The sequence below is a fragment of the Macaca nemestrina genome, chromosome 2, assembly GCF_043159975.1.
Source record: "Macaca nemestrina isolate mMacNem1 chromosome 2, mMacNem.hap1, whole genome shotgun sequence".
NCBI classification, from domain to species: Eukaryota; Metazoa; Chordata; class Mammalia; order Primates; family Cercopithecidae; genus Macaca; species Macaca nemestrina.
This window is the reverse complement of record NC_092126.1, coordinates 8,622,076-8,637,531: the sequence shown is the minus strand read 5'-3', so window position 1 is coordinate 8,637,531 and position 15,456 is coordinate 8,622,076. Positions and strand designations below refer to the sequence as shown.

General features: G+C 37.9%; 1 long non-coding RNA gene across 1 annotated transcript in view; it reads left to right on the top strand.

Moving 5' to 3' along the window:
* The window catches only part of LOC105470869 (uncharacterized), a 167,942-nt gene extending 162,155 nt beyond the window's left edge, over positions 1-5,787 (top strand). Inside the window, exon 4 of the long non-coding RNA XR_980825.2 lies at positions 5,622-5,787. This is a non-coding gene — a long non-coding RNA (uncharacterized lncRNA). The remainder of the gene's footprint in view (positions 1-5,621) is intronic.
* Positions 5,788-15,456: the final 9,669 nt, after the last annotated feature.

The following is a 15,456-nucleotide window of genomic DNA, read 5'->3' as shown; positions in this document are numbered from 1 at the left end:
CCTAAGCTTTATTTGCTGTTGGATAGCAGGGAAAGCAAGCTCATTACAGGCTATGGTGGGTATTTCCTGGGAATGATGATGCGATCCAGCAATCTGAGCTCACTTCCTCATGGGATCTTGCTCCACAGTCCTACTCTCTTTTTCAGCAGATCACCTCTTGATGTCTGTAAATTAGCAACTTTAGGGAATTATTGCAGACACTCTATTGCTGAACTCCAAGCTCGACCACAGAATCTTCCCTCAGTTCTCTTCAGTAACAATATAACTTTTCTGAAAGCTTCAGGACTAAAAAAGTTGCAGAAAAAAATTGTTTTACATTAATTGTGAAACAAAAATCTTGAAATTGAACATGCAGTTTCCATATGTCGGATGCTGCCACTGACTTCTATGCCCTATAAAAGCCCATAATTAGATATTCAGCAATCTTTCAAGCTAGTGGTCAAGCATAGCTATTATTAAAAATTAAAGTACATATATTTAGAGCTAAATGATATTAAAAGTAGAGACAATGGATACTCTAAACTCATCACATCTTACATCCACTATGATCTGTGCTCTTGAGGTTTGCATCTCTTACAAACTCACATTCCATGACAGCAGGTTAGCATCTTGAAATCAGCCATGGTGGGAATATTTACAACACAAAAATGAGCAAATAGTACAAATAAAGGCTTAATTTATTGTTTTGTTGACAAGGAAGTGATGGAGAAAGTGTTTATAATGCAGATTAAAACTGCATTGTGTCTTTGTTCGTTGTATTGTGAATAGCACCAAAAACTGAGAAAATATTATTTCGGTATTTGAAAACTATTATTTGATTCAATGCCTAAGCGGCTTGGGTCATTGACAAACCAGAGTTCTGAGGAATATTTTTGTTGTTTCACTTTTGTCTTACTCACTAAACAATACTGATCAATATTCATACTGGAGTTATATTCACCCATCAATTGCAACCATGGGTTGGCTATACAAGAGTTTAACAAAAACTCATAATGGAATTCTATTGTACATTCTATTATTATCTATGATTTTGTGCTATGTAAATATTATATCATTAAAATTTATAATAAGCTATGTACATAAAAATATGCACCTTTTTTTCACAAAAGAGCCAGCAGCTAAACATTCAGAAGTACATTATTAGGCTGCTTTCACAGTTTATAAGCCCAGATGCTATGCAGAGATTTTCTTCTTGAGCATCTTTGTCTTGGCAACTTCCTGTCACTTGGCAACTTCCTGTCACTTGGTTGCACTTACCAGTTTACTTCCCTGTAATAGGACTTACTTGGCCGTGAACTGTAAATAATGAAGAAGAATATTTTATTCGCATTTTCATAGCTAGTCAGTATCTGGGGGAATCTCTTCAAAATAAGGCAATACTTACCTTTTAAAATGGTAGTTTTTCTAGCTTTAGTTTTTCAGTTTCAGCAGGAACTCTGTTACGTAAGTTAAAATACCAAAGGCAGAAACTATGTGAATAAAATTGATGAATTTGCCACATTAAAAAGCAGTGCTTCTATAGTAAAAAAAAAAATTATTAACAATGTTTAAAAACTAGAGATTAATAGGAAAACATATTCAATAACTATTTCACAGGATTGTTGGCTTTAAAGTATATTTTTTACACATCTATGAGAAAATGATAATACCATGAAGAATAAACAGGCCAAAGTCATGAACAGAAATTTCACAAGAAAATTCAAATGGCAAAAAAAAATACAATAATAACCTCACCAGTAATCAAACAATGAAAATTCAAATAAGATATATTCCCTTTTAAATTTAAAGATTTTTAAATGGTTATCTGGGAGAACGTATTGTGGGGAAATAAAGGGACTTTCAAATAATTTGATAGGAGTAAACGGGCACACAGTTTCTGGAGGGCTTTTTGGCAGGACCCTTCTTGTCTCTTGACCTCACAATTCTGCTTTAATAATTCATTTTAAGGTAATATTGAAATACATGTGGAAAGATGTAGCTAAGAAAATTATTTACCACAACTTTGTTTATAATACATTTTTAAAAATAACTTATACGTCTAATAAGAATGAATCAGTTATTTACATAGATACAGAGTCCTAAGCAACCATAACGATTATTTAATGAAATATTATTAACTGTCATAGATAACTTTAATGATATATAATTGTGGAATGAACATGGCAGATTTAAAACTATGTATAACATTATCTCACATTTGATATAAATATGATTTTATATATACAGTTTTTTGTATATATGTTACATACGTACATACTACATAACGCATAAGATCTTAAAGGATATACACCAAAATGTTCATTAAAATTGTTACTTGAGCTTTTCTTTCAGGTGGTTTTATTTTCTTCTTTGATTCTTTTCTTATTTGTATTTAATTGTTCTGCATTGAGCATACATTACTCGTACAATAGAATTAAAAAACCCATCCCTGTGCTATCTCAGCACTTTATGAGTTTCATAATCAGGTGATTCAAGGACTTGTTAGTACTCAGATTCTTGGGAATTGCAGCTGTCCTGCCTAGAGATGCAACTGGACGTAGCTCAGCAGGATGAGTGCAACCTACAAGGGCACTCCTGGAAGGAGGCGAATTCCTTGTGTTTGCATTTTTTTCTGGCTACACAGATGCTGTGCTGACTTAACAGCCCACAGGTGGCTGTTCTCTTCTGCCTTGGTGTGGAAATGGAACGAGAGACTGACTCATTTTACTGAATCATTTTACTAGTGATGTGACTCTGGGTTTGGTTACCCACAGGCATTTCTCCTGCAATTGGTTAGCCTGGGGGAAGTTTTATTTTAACATGTTCACAGAGGCTTTTCCTGTCCAAGTGAAAGGTTATGAATGACAGCGAGGGAGACCACACCCTCTCACGTATATCCATTTACAAGGATTGGGACAGCCTGACCTTCTGGGATTATATCCTTTTTTGGCATCTGTGGGTAAAAGGCCTTAGGCTTCTAACTTCAAAGTTGGAATTTTGACTGCCGGGCAGTGTATCATATTTCAAGCATCTCTGTGGCCTCCCCTTTACAACTATCCTGAAGAAGCCTCTATCCATCTGCCACAAAAAAACCTAACACCGAAGCTACTTCTGGAGATAAGAGCCTGGAGGCTGCTGCCCAAGACGATGGGAAGGCTTCTTCTGCACCTAAATGTGAAGTGACACTTGATAGGATCTGTGTTCTGTATCCCCATCATTTCTTCAGTTGAATCTACTGACAAAGGCATCATTAAAAGCAATCAACTTACATTTCATTTTGATGACCTTGTAAATAAAAAATAAAATCCTAAGCCCCCACCATCTGAGCAGGCCCCCTCTTGGCCAAGGGATTCCAGAAAAACCTAAAAATTGAGTTTCCAACCATGACCCATGATGGGACGGGAGGTCAAACATAGCCTGTTATACCCCTTCCTTTTTGTAGTTTAGGCATAACTGACCAGCATTAATGTTAAAATACAAATCATAAGACTGACAGAACAGACTCTTTATGACAATAGAATATCAAGTTATAAACAGAACCTAAGGCCATGCCAGGCAAGAGTTAAGTCACACCCCTGCACTAAAGAATAAACTATGTTCTAACCATGCCAAAAGGTTTTTCTTTAGCATCTAAACAAGCACTGGTCTTGAAAAAGCAATATTAAGACAATTTACAGCTCACCACCATACACTCGCTGACCTCACTGTTTTTCCTGCTGTAACTGTAGCTTTGATTTGACAAGTGACTGATTTCAGTAACTTCCTTCTGATAAGAAGACCACTGACCATGGACTGGCTCTGGTTGGTTTACAGAGGCTGTGCACTGACTGGAATGCCTTTGTGTCCTCAAAAGACCTTTCGATGGATAGGGACTAATTATAATACATTTAAATATTGTCTCTACTCCAAGGTGAACTTTTTCTTTCTCTTCCTTTCCTTCCTTTCCTTTCCATCCTTTCCTTTTCTTTCTTTTCTTTCCTTTCTTTTCCTTCCTTCCTTCGTTTCTTTTCTTTCCTTCTTTCCCTCCCTTCCTTCCTTCCCTCCTTCCTTCCTTCCTTCCTTCCTTCCTTCCTTCCTTCCTTCCTTCCTTCCTTCCTTCCTTCCTTCCTTCCTTCCTTCCTCTTTCTTTCTTTCTTTCTTTCTTTCTTTCTTTCTTTCTTTCTTTCTTTCTTTCTTTCTTTCTTTCTCTCTCTCTCTCTCTCTCTCTCTCTCTCTCTCTCTCTCTCTCTCTCTCTCCCCCCCTTCCTTCCTTCCATCTTTTTCTTTCTTTGTTCTATATATGAACATGGGTCGTATGTAACATGCATGTTTGTTCAATACACATGCATCTGGACCACCTTCATGAATATTCACCTCCTCTTGTAACCTGTTGAATATGTATGTTTAGCCAATACACTCAGCATAAAGCTCTTACCCAATCTCGTTTGAAGGGCCTGTGCTTCTCAGCCTGCAGGATGACCACTTTGAAGGAACCTTTTTATAAAAACATAAAGTTTCCTATTCTAAATTTATAATTATGTAATTTTTTAAAAAGTTAACAACATATACTGGACTTCAAAAATGTGCCGAGAGCTGTGCTAGATGCTGAGACTAGAAAAATAAGTCAGACAAAGCCCTGAACTTTAGTGATATAGAGTCCACAAGAGACTTTGCATGAAAAAATATGGTGCATCCATAAAGTTTGGAAACATAAGCATATATACCTAATAATATATGCATGTCAAGAACATCCCCAATATATAAAACTGATAATGTAATATCATTCATGTCCCCAGAATTTATAGATACCCTGTTGAACATAAAATAATAGGTAGTATGGTGACTATAGTCAGATCTTAGATTCCAGGGAATAATTAATTCTTCCAGGCAAAGATGGTTTTAGAGAGGAACAGCTCCTCATCCTGTTTAAGGATAGAGCTCACAAGAACTTCCCAAGAAGCGAAGATGCAGAGTGTTGTTTTTTGGGGTTGGCTGGGGTGCTGAAAACAAAACAGAGAGATAGTGACAAAAGTTTTCTTCCTTCATGACCATTCTTTCAGCAGCCAGATGTTTGACAATCATCATATTGATACTGGTAGAAAAACATAACACATATTCAGAGAGTGGGCGGGGCAGTTAACAGGGGTGGTAGCTTGTCATTTTGTCGTATCAGAGATGTGGCTGCTTGATAATCTGTAGCGACTTCCTACAATTTTCCATTGCTATAAAATTAATCCTAAACTTCTTAGCCTATGGAGTCTCACACAGTCCCTTAACAAATCCCCTGCAGGTCTGGGCTAGGTGGGAGGCTTTCTGTAGCCAATATTCTTGACCCTGAGATTTGGAGGCTTGGTGCAGTCAAAGGTAATGAGGATCAAAGCCCGTGTTCAGAGTCCAGGGGTAGAAACCGGGAGAGGAGCCTCACTCACCTGGCATCACCTAGAAGCTTGTTAGAAATGCAGGCTCTCTGCCCCACCCTGTGCCTAATGAATCCAAATCTGCATTGTAACAAGATCCCCAAATGATTTATGTAATACTGGTCTGCAGACCAGGCTTTGAGGAGCAAAGATTTAAACTGCTATTTCTCCAATTAGGATGTATATTGAAATTAACTGGGGAGTTTTAGGAAACAGCAATCTCTGATCCCTGCTACATTTTTGCAGATATTCTTGTCTAAAAATCAAAGGACAGAAGATAGGAGACGTGACCAGGAAAAGCTGTTACCAAGAAATGTGTTCTCAGTGTCAGAACTCAATGGGCATGTAGATTGGATGGACCAATGATGGGCCAACAGGCAGACTGGTAAGTGAACAGATGAATAAGAAGAGGTTAGAGAACTTTGAAATGAAGATTTTTAATTTTGTAAGTAACTTTGGGTTGTGCTCTCTCTTGATAAGCTTGGGCCAGTGTTTCCCACAGCTTATCTGTGTAATTACTGTAAAGAAATACACATTTTAAAATGTAGATTCTGGGCCACACCTTCAGATACTGAATCAGCATTTTCAGAGAGGAGACCAAGTCATCTGCATTTTCTATACATGCTTCAGGAGAACATTCTATATACTAAAGTATAATAAGGACTTATTTAGATAGCGTCCTGGCTAACTGTTAGAGGAACAATCTAAATTGAAGTGTTTCTTCATGAGAGGCATTTTGGTAAATATTTGGGCAAGACAATTTCATTGTACAATATTGACCCACACTTTGGAAAATGTTTAGAATCCCTGCCTCCCACTACTAAATTCTACAGCATGTCCTGGGCATTGTGACAACCAAAATGCTCTCTGTTAGATTTCTAAATGGTGCCCACAAGCTACAAAACACTAGCTCAAACTCCCAAGTGCCCTGACAGAATCATGTGAAAGACTGTAAGGGTACAGAGAGTTGCCTATGTATGACAGCTGACTGTATCAGAGATTGAGTTCAGACAAGTGATATCATACTTCTTGAAGCTATGACTATGTATACGTGAGGAGGTGTGAGGTAGAGTGCAAAGGATCCTCAACCTGAAATCAGTCTGCTTTGAGGCCACTCACTACCTGTGCAAATGAGATAACGTTAAGTTGCCATTTCTTTGGTCTGGGCCTATTTCCTTGTTTGTAAAATGGAAGCAAAAATACCTGGTTCAGTTACCTTACAGGACTGTTGGGAGATGATGAATACACTATGTTTTAGAAGGTCTTCTGTAGCCCTGACAGTGCAGCCAGCAAGCTTTCCCAGTGGTTGAAATATGGGTAACAAGTTGCCCAAATAAAAATAAACTGCAGCTGCAACTTTAAATGTTTTTGACTCTAGCGCCTACATCCTAAAGCCCCTTAGAATTCCCCCACACATATTCAAGAGCAGATGGTCAATGGGAAATTCCCGTAAGTTCCTCCATATAGCATTTTAATGCTTGACTTAGAGTTAAATTCTGTTCTCTCACTTTCTTTTTCGCTATCTTTTCCTGTGTCTTTTTCTTGCTTTTATGTATTAAAATATATATTGAGAAATCATAATGTGTGCCTTTGTGCCAGATATCATCTATTTCCTCTTCCATACTCACATACCACTGGCTCTTTGCCCCAGGAGCATAACTCCATGGACTGTGTCAACATGCCTTCTATTTTCCAGTTGGGTTCAGTTAGTGGTCAGCCCCAGTGAGAGGTCAGACGTTGGGAGGAAACAGAGGTGAGGCTCTTGATCTCTCTGGTCCCCAACTCCTGTGAAATTTCAGGCTGGCTGTGCCCCTTCACAGAGGGCAACCTGCTGTTTTTCAGCAGCGCTTTCTGTGGGTGTCTCTTTTTGTAGATTTCTTTCTTTCATTTCTTGCTTCACTGGACCTTGCGGTGGGGCACTGTCACTGTCAGACCCAGTTTAAATACTATCTCTTTTTCTTCCCCTACAGTTCACTTACACACTTATGTTTATTCTTTTTGAAAATAAACCCACCTATTCTGAGTGGGACATCTGTGTCCTGTTGGGATTGTTACTGATTTAGTGGCATAGATCAAAAAAACACTGAATGTTAAGGATGAGGGTAAAGGTCATCATGTTTCCACCAATAATTTGCCATGGGACATTCCCTAGTAAGGCTTTGATCTTCTCCACTTACTATAGAATGAAGCTTTTAGGTTGTGTGATCTTGAAGATTACCTTCCTTAGCCACCAACTAAAGGGTTTGCAATAAGATAAAGTAAGAAAAATTACTGCACAGGCATGCGGTTTGGCTATGATTATCATTAGCAGAATCTGCATTCATGTATTCTCTGTACTGTCATTCTGTCAACTGGGACTTGTGGAATCTGGGCAGGTGAAAAAGAAGCTTTCTGATGTTTGAATTATTTTGACACTTATCAATGTATGTGATTCCTGGTGGGTGGGGATTTTGATCACTGTTTGCTTATTTGAAAATGGCATGCTCGTTAAATTTAGAAATGTGTGATTCTTGGCCTATGTTGTCCAAATTTGAATGGTTTCAAAAACGAAACGGCTTTCTGTTCTTTTAGACAACATTCATCATCGTCCATCAATCAATCAACTAGCTATCTTGGAATACTTACTGTCAATCACATTGATGCCAGCTTCTCAGTTACCATTGTTTTGACTCTGGGGAGGCAAAGAAAAGCATGCTGAGTAAAGGAAATGACAGGGAGTGCTTGTCCATGGCAGCCATTTATTTGGAGCCAGCAGCGATGTTGTTGGCGTCCTCTAAAGCAGAGCTGCTATTTTGTCACGTTACAATTCCTAAGTAAATCTCCTTTGAAGAGACCTAAATTAGAAAACTTGTAGTTTACTGTTTCTGGCTATACAGAATCTATTGAGCTGACGGGGTGACCTGTCAAGACTCATTCCACATGAAAAAAACACTTTCATTTCAGTCAAACCTAGTGTTATATTGCTCAGTTTTCCTTTTCTATCAAAGTATTTGTATTGCTTTCTAAATAAAAAATTAAACCATAAGGGTTAAAATATTAGTATTATTTGGACTGTTGCGTACTATGCAAATAATACTCTTTCTGGCATCTATTTTGTCCTCACTGTTTACTCTCTGGCATCTGTTTTGTCCTCACTATTATCTTGTGAACTTTGGCTGTGGTGGCATTTGGTAAATAGTGGCACCAACACACAAAGTCAAATTTCCCAAGACAAAACCACGGCTGTATTCCACTATGCTGTGGAAATGTTTCTGTCCTCCGAGGAGTGTCACATGCACACAGTACAGGCTTTTACTGCTTTTCCTAGCATCGCAGAACAGGAGGAGCACACAAAGCTGCCTGGGTGAGACAGAAGTCAGAAATAAAGACAGTCACCTGAAATGGTGTGAGAATCACTCCTCAGTTCCATAGCAAGTAAAGCTCCTCATGGCAAGATGGTGACTTTAAATGTAATTCACACTTTCATTCAGTTCATTCATCTGATCTGTATATACCCTTCACATGGGGCTCTCCCACATCTTTTCCACAAATGCCTGTATATTCTAATCACACAGTGCCAGCTACAGTCAGCTTCTTCTTTCTACTGAAGCATCACCCACTGTCTAGGCCCTTATCAACCCTCTCCTTGACTTTGCATCAAAGGAGGTCCCACATGGCATCCATGTCAATCTGCACATTTTTGTTAGATCAGCCTTCCTGTGGCCAGAATAGATGCTCACCAAAGGTTTGCTTGAGTGACCTGTGCTGGAGAAGTTGATGATAGAATATAATAAAAACAGCAAATAAATATTTCAGAAATACCATAAGTTGACCCAGAAATAAATATTTTTGCAGAAGATCTAAGAAAACATTCTAAAGTAATTTCACATGTGACAGATTATGGTAATGCAATGCTCCCACTTCATACTCAATATTTAAGTTAAGATGTTTGGTTTTGGGGGAACAGGGCTATTACTTTGAACTTTATAGCGTCAAAACTAACTGTGGGTGAGACAGCTTTGCCATCATCAGTTCTTGCAAACTGTGCTTAACGTGTCTCTCATCCCTTTTCACATTACTGCTTTCAGGAATGGGAGGAATGTTTACAAAGTCAGTCTTTTGGGATCATCTCCCAAAGGATGGGGTGAAAAGCTCTTCCCCAAAGGATAATGAGAAACAGCAAGGTTCTGGACTCTTCTCTGTTTCTGGTAGTTACTTTCTAGCCTTTGTTTATTTCACCAGTTCTGTCTCCAGCTTAACTGTTGTTCTTCATTAGCTAACATTCAAGGCCCTCACCTTGAAAATCCAAATAGCTCCTATTCCTGAGTAGGAAGGTGAGCCTGTGTTATTCAATCTGGTCATTTCCTAAGTGAGCCCCAGGTCTGGTATAATTCAGTGGAAAACTGGAACTAGAGTGAGGGGAATTTGAAACTAGGCTTTATTACTACCTGTGTGGCACTAGGCAATATATTCTTGGAAAATAATTCCCCACTTTGAAATAAGGACAATAATGTTTTCTTTGCCTACCTTTCTATAGGTTTTTGTAAGGATAAAATGAGGTAATGTATAGTAAGGTGACATAAATTGAAAAATGATATATAAATGTTAGTTGTGACTATTGTTATGAATAAAGAAGAAGAAGTAGGTGTTTATTTCAAAATCATGTAGAATCCCATGTCAGTGAGATGTAGAAAGCGGAAACCAACAAACGCCTTAGTCTCTAAGTAATCTTCAAACTGGAGTCTTGATCATCCCTAGAGGTACACAAAGCAGCATAAGGGACACAAAGGAATGATACAAAATTTTAAGAAAATAATTTCTAGGTTTTCAATATATACATATATTCTTTTTCTGTAAGAAAAATCCAGGATTTGAGGACCTCACACAGTTCTTACAATCTCTTTCACTGTGACAGCACTCTCACTAACAACTGAGGGGAATCTGTCTCTTATCTTCCTTGGTCTCAGGACCTAAGGTATAAAATTTCTCAGGGATCCCAACGGAGTAATCATTAAAAATATTGATATCAGTGGCTAGGTGCAGTGGCTCACACCTCTAATCCCAGCACTTTGGGAGGCTGAGGCGGGCGGATCACGAGGTCAGGAGATTGAGACCATCCTGGCTAACACAGTGAAACCCCATCTCTACTAAATATACAAAAATATATATATATATTGATATCAGAAAGTTTACTTTAATCCGTTGCTTTAATTATTTTTAATAATAATCATTATAGTAGCCTAATCCCTAAGTAACATTTTAGCACTTGTGTCTTATGGTCACAGGTCATTAAAAATAAGCTTAAATTTGTATGTGTGCTTTATTACAGACAAGTAGAAATAAGTAATCATATTAAAATTTTTATAGATAAAAGTATACTACAAGAGAATAAAATAATACAAGGGCAATGGGGTGAATGTATGATTGAAAGGAGAAAATAGAATGATATATTTCCAAATGGTATTAAGAATGAGTTTACTCATGTATTTTTTGAAAGATGAGATTACGGATTAAATCATTGTGGTATTTATATTCTATTAGAATCATTTAAAAGTTTTATTTAAAAACTAATAGTCTTTATTTAAAATGTCAACATTTATAGTACTTTGAAAATTGTTAACTTTGCAGCTATTTCAACTTATGTTGAAAAATTTAAAATATCAACTTAAAAATGTAAAGAAAGGTACATACATTTTTAAAATTATATTGAGACATGCTAACAAATTCTTTGAAGGTCAGTGCTTTAGAGCCGTGGTTTTCAAAAGTTTGGTCCCCAGAATAGCAACATCAACCTGAAATGTGTTTGAAATACAAATTTTGGATTCCTGTCCCAGATTCTGAATCTGAAACCCTGGAGATGGGACCTAGCATCCTGCATTTTAGCAAGCCTGAAAATTGACTCTGGAGCATGCTAAATTTTGAGAAATATTTTTAAAGTCTTACAGAACTCACTCTTAGGATATTTGTCATTCTCTCCCTTCGTCTTTCCCAATTCCTGTTTCCCATAGAAAATGACAAAGTTAATAAGCAATGCAGAGTTTAGAAATCTGTATGATTTATAAAGTACCTGACTAGTAAGGACTGGTCATAGTTGTAGGCTGAGGTGATAAAGGGTCTAGACTCTAGTCTAAAGACCTAATGATTCATCACTCTTTTGATTCTTGTTTTATGTTGAAGCTGGTTTAAAAGACCTAGTGTTTACGCCTTTGGTTACTTGGATAAGTTGACTGTCTGGAATTATTTTCTACTTGTCCCTGTGAATCATGACAATGCATTATCTGATTCCTCTAGCATGTGATCAGAGCCTAAAAAGACGCCTAGGCACACACTAATGTAAATAGCTGTTGGGATAAATGAGAGGTTACAATGAAGGATGAGCAAGCTGGTTGGGGCCTGCCTGTTAAAGGGTACAGGGACATTTGAGGACAGTTTACTAAGCTTCTGATGAGGGAATAAGTTGATAAGTTTCTGAACAAGATTACTAGTTATCTGATGGATTGGAGTTCTCACTGCTGTATCATAACTCTTCCACAGTCGAATTATTCAGCAATATGACCAAACCTTAATTGGAAGAAGGAGGAGATATTTATATAATTAAGAGTATTGAAGGGATCAGACAAGAGCAAATTCCATCAGAAGGTATACTTACAGTGTCTAGTATTCATCATAAGAAGTGGATTAACAATAACTTTTGTACTATCTTCCCTACAATGTTCTAAACACTATACTTTTTATAGTAACTCTGTGAGATGAACATTATTATTCTAGTAGTCAGTTCTTATTATTCTTCTGCTTAAAAACTGACATATAGCTTCCATTCTAACTCAGAGTGAAAGAATAAATCTTTACAGTGGCTTCTAAGGCCTGATGCAGTCCCATTTCCTCTTTGCTTTCCTGTTGTTTTGGACTTCTGGACTTTCTGCACATTCTTTTGCTTCACTGGGCTCTGGTCACACTGGCATTCTTGCTGTTCTGTCAACGCTCCAGGCCAACTTCAGCTGCAAGGCCCTTACCTTTACTCTTCTCTTTGCCTGGAGCACTCTTTCCCAGGATATCCACATGGCTTCTTCCATCACCTGTTTCACTCTTGACTCAAATGTCATGTTTTCACTGACACCCATAGGGATCATTTTATTTAAAAATGTTCCTTCTTCCATATCACAGCAATTTCCATCTTCCTCCCCTACTTTATTTTCCATAGTACTTGCTTGCTACCCTCTAACATAATATATATATATATATTTTTTTTTTTTTTTGAAATGGAGTCTCACTCTGTCACCCAGGCTGGAGTGCAATGGTGAGATCTCAGTTTACTGCAATCTCCGCTTTTCGGGTTCAAATGATTCTCCTGCCTCAGCCTCCTGAGTAGCTGGGACTACAGGCACCCACCACCAGGCCCAGCTAATTTTTGTATTTTTAGTAGAGACGGGGTTTCACCACATTGACCAGGCTGGTCTTGATCTCCTGACTTTGTGATCTGCCCGCCTCAGCCTCCCAAAGTGCTGGGAATACAGGCGTGAGTCACGGCACCTGGTCAGCATAAAATTTACTTATACATTTTGTGTACTGGAATAGTTATTTGTCTATTGGCTTGCTGCTCCTTCTCTGCCTCCCATGTTCCTCTAAATGACAGAAGGCTAGAAGCTTGTAAGCCACATTTCCCAGACATCTTTACTACTTATCTTCTGGATAGATTGTGTCATTGAGAGGATCTGTGAAGAGACTGAAAGACAGGAGGAAAAAGAGAAGTCATTTTATTTTGTTTCTATCCCTATCTTGGATCACACCAATAGCTTTGGCAGTCACTGGGGGCTCCAGGGTACCAGCCTAGTCTGTGAGATTCCAACAGAAGGAGCAGCAGGGACTCCTGAAGTCTTGATGGCATAGCACTCTTGGAAATTAGCTTGGGGCAACAGTGGTAATAGACTTTGGACTCTGGGGCACCTACAGTGCCAGTAGGAGTAGAGGCTTCTAGTTTCCTATAAAGCAGCAGCGGCAAAAATTGCAATAGGAGCAGAAGCAGCAGCATGTGCTGCTGCAGTCTCACGGACATGGCTAAGATGGATGGTACCTTTATTCTGGTGACAAAAGTTTCCTCTTTTGCCCTTCTAGTTCTTGGGATGGCAGTTCCTACTTCTCGATAATTTCTTGTTTGTCTTTTCACCTTTCAGCTATTTCAACATTTTAAATAATTGAATCCTTACAATAAATATTCTCTGTTGGAAATGTCTAAGTGACTCCTATTTTCCTAAGTGGATCTTTGTTGATATGGTACGTTAGAGACTGCTGCCCGGGCGTGAATCTGAAAATGCTTGTTGCCATTACCATTGTCACTGTCTGAGGCACGTCCAAAAACAGAGCAAAAAACTTTTTCCTGTCTTCTGCTTTTCAATCTTCCACAAATGCCCTTCTTTTGTAGAACTTACAGAGATGCCAGCTGACCAGTGAGTTAGAGAAATGTAGGCTTCTAGTCCCCTACATTAATGAGATGAGGGAGAGGGATGGAGCAGTGACAATAAATAGCACATTTATGACTTCCTTGACAAAAAAATAAATTCTACAAATGAAGTGATTTTGATAGTTTTGTTCACTGTTGGGTTCTTAGCACGAAAACTGAGTCTAGCCATTAGCACTCACTCAGTCAGTACTAAATATCACCATTTGTATATGAGGAAATTAATTTACTGAAAGATTAAAGAAGTTCCCGAGTAACAAGCCAAAAATGACGGAATTAAACTCAGGTCTCATTGACATCAACGTGTATAAATTTTCATTTGCACAGGAGAACTAACATTCCAAAATTCTACTGTTGGTAAGGCCTGGAGGTATAAGAGTAAGCAGGAAAGAGTCCATGGATGAGAGTCAGGAAACCTAAGTTCTGGGTTGAGCTCTGGCTTTCTTGACCATGCGATCTTACTTCACCTTTTTGGGTCTTGATAATTGAATCAACAAATATTTACTTAATGCCTTCTTTGTGCCATCCTATCTAGATCTGATAACATTTAGCAAAAGTTATATTTTCCAATGATTCATCAAGCTCTGATGATGCAAAAATGTCTCAAATATTTCCATGACTGTCCATCTCCTCTGCCATGATGCTAGTTTAACCTAAGTTCTCACTTTGTATTTTGCCTGTTTCTAATAGACTCCACAAATTAGCCAAAGTAGGAGATCATATTTAGTGAAAATCAGAGTACTCTCATACATTCCAGTCCTTAATATGATCTTCAGGTCTTGCATGATCTGTTCCCAGTCTAACTCACTAAACCCATTTTATGCTACTTTTCTCCTCACCCTGGCACACTGTACTTGGTTACTAGAAAGTAATTCATTCTTTTTTTGTCTCACAACTTTCCCATATGCTATTATACCTTCTTCCTCAGGTACTCTTACTTCTATCCTTTGTCTAGGACACCTCTATTGATCATTTAGACTGTAACTTAAAATGAAAGGTGCTCCCTACCTGCCAGTCTGAATCATGACCCACCCTTTTATACAACCCTTCTGTTCTTTTTTTTTTTTTTTTGGTTGCATTTTTCAAAGTTTACAACTATTTTAAAATTATTTGTTAAATACTTTTATTCTTGTCAGAATGAAAGCTCCACAAGAAAAAGAAAAGCATGCTTTATTCAGCACTAAATCTTCAGTATATACCCCACATGGTAGTTCTACAACTCAAATGCTAGATAAGCATCTGTTGACTGAATGAAGGACTAGGAAACCGCTGAAAGATTTTAAAGAGAGACAGGACTGGATCTGACGTATAATTTTTTAGGTCACTCTGACTTTTAATTTGCCCAATGTAAAATGAGGATTAGAAGACTTATATCTATAAATCGTACCTACCATTCTCACATTTCATAATTTTGTTTTCTTACACTTGTGGCAGAATTCTTAAAATTCATCTGATGTTTGGCTTATTCCTTTCTTGTCACAAACGTAAAAGACTGGTGTTAGAGCTTTCTTGTTACATAAGAGAGAAAGAGAGGTGAATTTGCTTAGTAGCTCATGGCAAACATGATAAAGTCTGTATCACCAAACAAGAACATGTGTGTAAAGTCAAAGAATACATGAATACGATCTTGCTGATTTCCAAACTGGA